This window comes from Nannospalax galili, unplaced genomic scaffold (genome assembly GCF_000622305.1).
Source record: "Nannospalax galili isolate Female #2095 unplaced genomic scaffold, S.galili_v1.0 scaffold321, whole genome shotgun sequence".
Taxonomy (NCBI): Eukaryota; Metazoa; Chordata; class Mammalia; order Rodentia; family Spalacidae; genus Nannospalax; species Nannospalax galili.
In genome coordinates this window covers 2104274-2110706 of record NW_008345972.1, presented here as the reverse complement: position 1 = coordinate 2110706, position 6433 = coordinate 2104274, and the positions used below count along the sequence as shown (strand labels likewise).

The 6433-nt window shown below is 42.5% G+C and overlaps 1 protein-coding gene across 1 annotated transcript in view; it reads right to left on the bottom strand.

The window, feature by feature from the left end:
• Positions 1-4577: 4577 nt before the first annotated feature.
• Igfbp3 (insulin like growth factor binding protein 3) overlaps positions 4578-6433 on the bottom strand; it is a 7822-nt gene continuing 5966 nt past the window's right edge. Inside the window, exon 5 of the mRNA XM_008842186.2 lies at positions 4578-5964. The gene's annotated coding sequence lies outside the window, so the exon portion shown is untranslated. The remainder of the gene's footprint in view (positions 5965-6433) is intronic.

The following is a 6433-nucleotide window of genomic DNA, read 5'->3' as shown; positions in this document are numbered from 1 at the left end:
GTGCAATCGGCCACCCAGGAATGATGCCATATTGGAAGCTCAGACTCACTGTGCATTGCTGGCACAGGACACTGTGCAGTAAGGTTGTAGCCTGCTGGCCTTGGTAAGTGAAAGTTCGTGTTGTCAAGTCATGCATCAACCCCTCCTTGCCACCATGGCCACTTGGATCAGGAGAGCATTGGGGGATAGCAGGTATGGCTGGAGGAACAGGCTGAGTGCTATTCACTGCCCACTTGATGATCAAAATTCTCTTCTGCCAAGGATTGAGCATTCACACAAGATATAGACATTTTATACTTTCTCTCCATTCAAAGAGACCCGTGCACATACTCCCACCCCCAAACCTCTTTGGCACCATCTTTCTAGTCATAACTATAATGGCTAATGTTAATTATCAACTTGATAAAATCTAGACTCACCCAGGAGATGGGCCTTTGACCCTGTCTGTGAGGGATTATCCTGATTATGTTAATTGAGATGGGAAGACCTGTCTACTGTGGGTGGAACTATCCTATGGCTAGGATCCTGGACTGTTTAAATGACAAAAGGGAACTGGGCAGCATGCAGATACTTCTAGATCCTGCTGTGTTGTTTACCTCCACAGAATGGTATGTAGTTTTGTGAGCTAAATTAATCCCTCCTTTCGTTAAATTACTTTTGTTGAGGTATTTTATCACAGAACAGGAAAAGACACTAAGATAATAATCATCCTAAACTATTGGTTATAGCCTACAAGTTGGTAGATAACTACATGTGGCAATTTTTTTCCCAAAGCAAAGTACTTTATGTTGTAGCTGTCTATTGATGTGTAGGACCATCAGCAAATTAGGCCCAAGTCTTCCTGTCCCGTCAGATAATCGTAAGGTACTCCTTACGAGGCTATAGGTGCAGCCTGGGAGAGGGAAGGCAGTGGTGGATACCACCCCTCTGACATTTTTCAAGTCCTTGATGGTGGCACTAATTCTTACTATTTTTTAAAATCTAAACTGGATTCTTTTCTCACTTGGAATTGTGGCACCAATAAAACCGAGAGCCAATTGAACCTTGAAGGAAAGTTTATTCTTTGGCTAGAGAATAAGAAGAGACTGGGAGAAAAAACTTACAGATTAGCTTCTCTGGGAACAGAGGATAAGGGACTTTGAGGCAACGGGGAAGTGGCAGGTTTTAGTTAATAAGCAGGAGGGTTATTCATGACTTTTTCTAGGATGGGGATGAAGAGCACATCTATAGAGTGTTGTTTATGGATTAAGCGATTTTGCCTAGGGTCACCCAGCAACACTGGAATTCCTATATGGCTGGCTAGGTAGATTCTTCTCTGAAACAGACTACTGCTTAGTTAGCAAAAAGGAGTTGTCAGGCTTGAGAGGGTGTTTGTCTGGTTTCTGCAATTCCTCTAGGAATGTGTTATTGTTTCCAACTTCCTAAATCCTGGGTAGAGGTGGTTCTGATGGCCTCTTGGCCTATCTGACTATAAAAGCCTCACTCCATAGGTCAGGGAACCAGGGTGCTGATTCAGCCATCTGGTAAAGCATATTTTTCCAATTTTGCATTCTGGGCCTGGGACACACTGGGCCAACAGTTACATGGATCTGAGCTAAATCTCAATTGTTCACCTGACCTTCATAGGCCCCTTCTCTGCCTGGTGGGCCACAGTGAGGTTTTGGGTCTCCTGTGATAAAGATCTCTTGTGATAAGGAGGTTAGATCAGGAACTTAGAACACATTCAAAGCCAAAGAGGTAGATAGTGGAGATCATGGTTTTCTGTCTGGACTCGCCCTTTCTCCCTCCATAGCTGGCTCCACATCTAGGTCTCTGCTCCTGCCTTGCCTGGGGTTGTGTGCAATTGTGATCCCCCTGCATCAGGCATCCTCTTCTACTTCTGGATTGAATCAAAAGTCCTCTTCTCAATGAGGCCTTCTTTGTCTTGTCTTCTTTTGTTAGAAAATCCCTAGCAAATTAGGAAAGAAGGAAGAAGGGAAGAAAGGAAGAAGGAAAAGAGGGAGGGATGGAAAGGGGAGAGGAAGGAGGGTGAGAGAGAGGAGGAGCAATGGCAGTACTTTTCCCATTTCCCTTTAGGCTTCTCTGCACAGCACTTGACACTGCCTCATATCCCATGTATCAAGGGCAGCGATTCCATGTCTTGGTAATTGTTGTAGGTAAATAATACTGACTGAATATAGGACAAGGAAGGAAGAAAGTGAGTCTTTAAGGATGGGCCCTTAGGATGGAGCAAACACACAGTCCTGTTCTTGCTTAAAATGCACAGCTTGGGGGGGGGGTCAGTGATAAAAATGCAGCACGCTTTTCTGAATAAAGAGAAATATAATCTTCTTCACTGCTGAAGTTTTTGAGATTGTAATGAAATAGAAAATTTAAAGCAGATACTATCTTTATTCATATAACGAGGGTTAACATTATGGTATATATATATTTTTTCTCTCTCTGTATACAATGTAATTACCTCTGCTTTTGTTTTACTTATCACAGGTATTTTTCATCTTGACTCTAATAGCCACTTCAGGAAGGCCATGCATTTGTTTCAAATAACCTTGAACTTTGCTCTGTATGTCCCTCAGGATGCCTCTGGGTTCATTTCTACAATGGATTTGATGGTCATGTCAACTTGCTGGATGAACCTTAAGCAGATGTTAATGCTGCTTCTGCACTGCCTTGACTCCAGGAAGCAGAACATCCTTTCCCACGTGTGTGGGGTGGCTGGGCATGATAGCCTTAAGGGTTGGTGGAGGGTAGCTGAGAAGGTGGAAGGGCAGAGGAGCCCCAGGATCTAGCTGGGAATCTGTAAGGAGAGGCAGAAGGACAGAGAGTAAGAAGTGAACCAGGTGGGCCTGTGATCTGGAAGGGATCAGAGCATTTAGAAGGAAGATTTGATTACAAAAAATGTATATATTATGCTCTCCACAGGGCAGAACCAATAGGTTACACCTGTCTATCTATGGACTTATCTTCTGTCTGTATTTATCAATATATCATTTATCTAAGAATCTGTCTTTTACCTTTACTTATCAATCTATCATTTCTGTTTACCTTTCTACCTCTTTACCTCCTCTGCCTCTGAGCTATCTCCTTGGCTCTACCATTTATCACCCCTCAATTACCTATCTATATCTAGTAATTGACTATTTGCCTATCATTTATCAATGACCTATCATCTATTACATATCAATCTATTAATTGTTGATCCATCCATCCATCCATCCATCCATCCATCCACCATCCACCCAGAAATGGAGATTTATTGTGAAAGTTGGGTTATGTGCTGGGGAGGTTGAAAAATCCCATTACCATTTGCAAACTGGAGACACAGGACAGTAGGTAGTATAATGAGTCTGAGGCTAAATACTTAAAAAAGTAATTCCCACTTTAAGGGCCAGAGGACAAGTCTTCCCAGATAGGTAGGAAGAAAGGTACAAATTCCTCTTTCCTCTAGGTCTTTTGCTTTAGATTCTAAGCAGATTGAACAATGGGGAAGAACAGTCTACTTATCTCCTCTGAAAGCATGCACAGACTTCCCTGTGACCCATTCAAGTTGATGTGAGGAACTGACTGTCAGAAGTATGAACTGCAGTAGAAGTTAGAGGTCAAGGAAGTATATGTGTATTAGTGGCTCTAGGGAGGTAGGCCCAATGGGTTTATAAAAAGGAACTGCCATGTGGCCCACACCTTTGCAATGAAAGGCATCAAAAGACCTATCAAGTTCCTGTCCTGGATTCCTCGAGGCTCTGAGTTGAGGGTGATGTGCTTCAGGGCACCCTGTAGTCAGGGTGTGCCATTTCATCCCCAGGGAGTTCACTATGCTGTCTCCTATCCTTGAAGCTCTGAAACACAGCACTCCAATGGCTTGGCCCTGTTATTTTCTCTTTTCATTCTTTGGCCATGCTGTACAACCCCAGACCTCTAAACACCCATAGAACCAACTTGCTGTTCATTGTATACAGCTGATTCTGGAATCATTTCAGATGTCTGCTGAATGGATTTAAACATGGCTCTAAATAGCTGATTCCTTTCTGGGGTCTTGAAGTCAAGGCTTCTAGATTTACTTGAAATTGCTGTATGACAAGGGACAAGGGTTCCAAAGTTACAGAAAGTGGCTGCGATCCTAGGACCCCTCTGAGCATTTTTTGGGGTTCCCTTCTGAACTCTTTCCATTTCCATTCTCCAAGAATCCAGTGGCAGAAGAGCTATAGGGCAAGGGCACAGGACTGATGGGCTTGTGTGTTCATCTCTTCACTTACATCAACTGGCTGGGAGGTAACTCTGAAGACAACACAGACCATCAGCTGGAAAGGCAAGGACCAAACCTGCTGACTTACCCCACCTGCTCAGTGTGGCAGCCATCTATCAACACAACCTCCCAGACCTATATGTTCCTCTGCATGTGGCCCTCTGCTGCAGGGATGCCAATAAAGGCCCCTGCAACCATCTTGCTGAGATTCTTTTATTAGAGGTAGAAGCAAGGAATCATTTGTGGTCATTAAATTTTCTACTATGTCTAGAATATGCTACCTTTTTAGAGTAATCTCGTTAGTGACACAAGACCCAGAATCAGTCAAAAAGAGTTTTCTAATGATAAAAACTTTATTTACTATTTATAAATACATTGCAAGACAAACTTTTCAAAAATACATTTTTTTTCCAAAAAAATTAAAAAAATAAAGAAAAGCTAATAGGTAGGCAGAATGTCTTGAGATTCCTCTGTGTTCTCAAGGAGAGCTCTGTGCAGCGTATGTCCACCCTGCAGGCCACGGCGGGGCAGGGTAGAGTCTCCTTGCACCCTTCTGTTGCCAGACCTCCTTGGGCTTGGCCTTGGGGAGAGCAGCCCAGCCTCCAGACATGGGCTCCTTTCCTGGGGTGTGACCGTGGTTATATCATCTATTATCGCTAACATTTTATCTAGGATTATCTAGTACAGATCATATTATATTTGGGCTACGTTGTATACAATGTTAACAATTAAGGACACATCTTGTCTGCATATACGTGTGAATTATAAAGAAAAATATGAAAAGGACCCCAAGTTCAACAAATACTCTGTGTTCCCAGTGTCCTTGCCAGGCTCTCCAGCAAGCCATTCATTCCTCTTTCCTGTTTAGATAGTAAGGATGAGAGATGAAAATACATCTTTTGCTTTTAAAGAGTTTATCCCCCAAATAAACTTTGTTTTGAGGAGCTGGACCAGAAAACACTATTTTCTGCAGTCATCTGAAGAACTGTGCTGTTATCAGTGGTGATGCCGCTGAACTTGGAGGCTGACACCCACTGCCCCTGCCCCTCCTACCCTATGGGACCACAGCAAAGGTCACTGAAGCCTTCCACTGGGCCACATCTTCAGAAAGCTGCCTGACAAAGGAGGGTCCCTGCCTTTATGGGCTCCCAGAGTGCCCTAGAACATTCTTGGTCATTTTTAATAAGATTCCACCTATTCTCTCCCATAGTTTCCAAGCAGATCAGGTCACTTGTAGATAGTGGCCCAGGCATTTGATTTAGAGATGGCACCAGCATCAGGATATCCAGGTGACAGGTGGTTGGGAGTTTCCCTATTCTCCATAAGGCCTGCATCATTTACAGGGAATGGGGAGAGGAGTTTTCTACATCAGCAACAGAATCGCTGAAGTCAGGAAGGCAGAGGGTAAGCATTGCAGCCCCATGATGGGAGGAGAGGGGACAGGGTGCATCCATGGCCTGGGCAAGTGCAGGAGTGTTTTTATGGGAAGCAATAGGAAAATTCCAACTGCTTTTTGTTGACTACTGGAAAATAGAAAGATGCTCAAGTTTACTATTTAAAGGAGCCATAGGCATTTCAAAAATCTCTGTTTAAACTTTGGTTTTTTTAAAAAAAAATCAGTTCACCACAAAAAGAAATATAAATCGAGGCTGTAGCCAGCTGCTGATCATGTCCTTGGCAGTCTTTTGTGCAAAATAAGGCGTATTTGAGCTCCATATTAGCTAAAACAAAAAGAAAAAGAAATACATTGAAATAACGACTCCCCCAGACAAAATCGGTCAACTTTTGTCCCAGGACCCAAGTGCTCAGTGTGGCATTGCACATGGGGCTAAGGCCTCAGCCTATACTTCTGAACAAGGCGAGAACACCCTAAGACATTTCCATTGCTAAAGAAGCATGACCCTAAATTTAGAATTAATTTTTCCAACTTGTAAGAAAAATATTCTAATTAGAAAATGAAAATTTCTTCTGCCTATTAAAATTGTCTTGAGAAGATGGAAGGAAACACATTTATTTATCCCCGCCCCCAACAATTCCTTCATTTATTACAAGAAAAAACAATACTGAATGACAATATTCTTCCAAATAGTAGTTAGAATATCAGTCTTATGTTAGATTTAAATAATCTTTCTGAAAGTTACACTAACCATAAACTGACTGAACATTTCTAATATATTCTACTCAAAACAA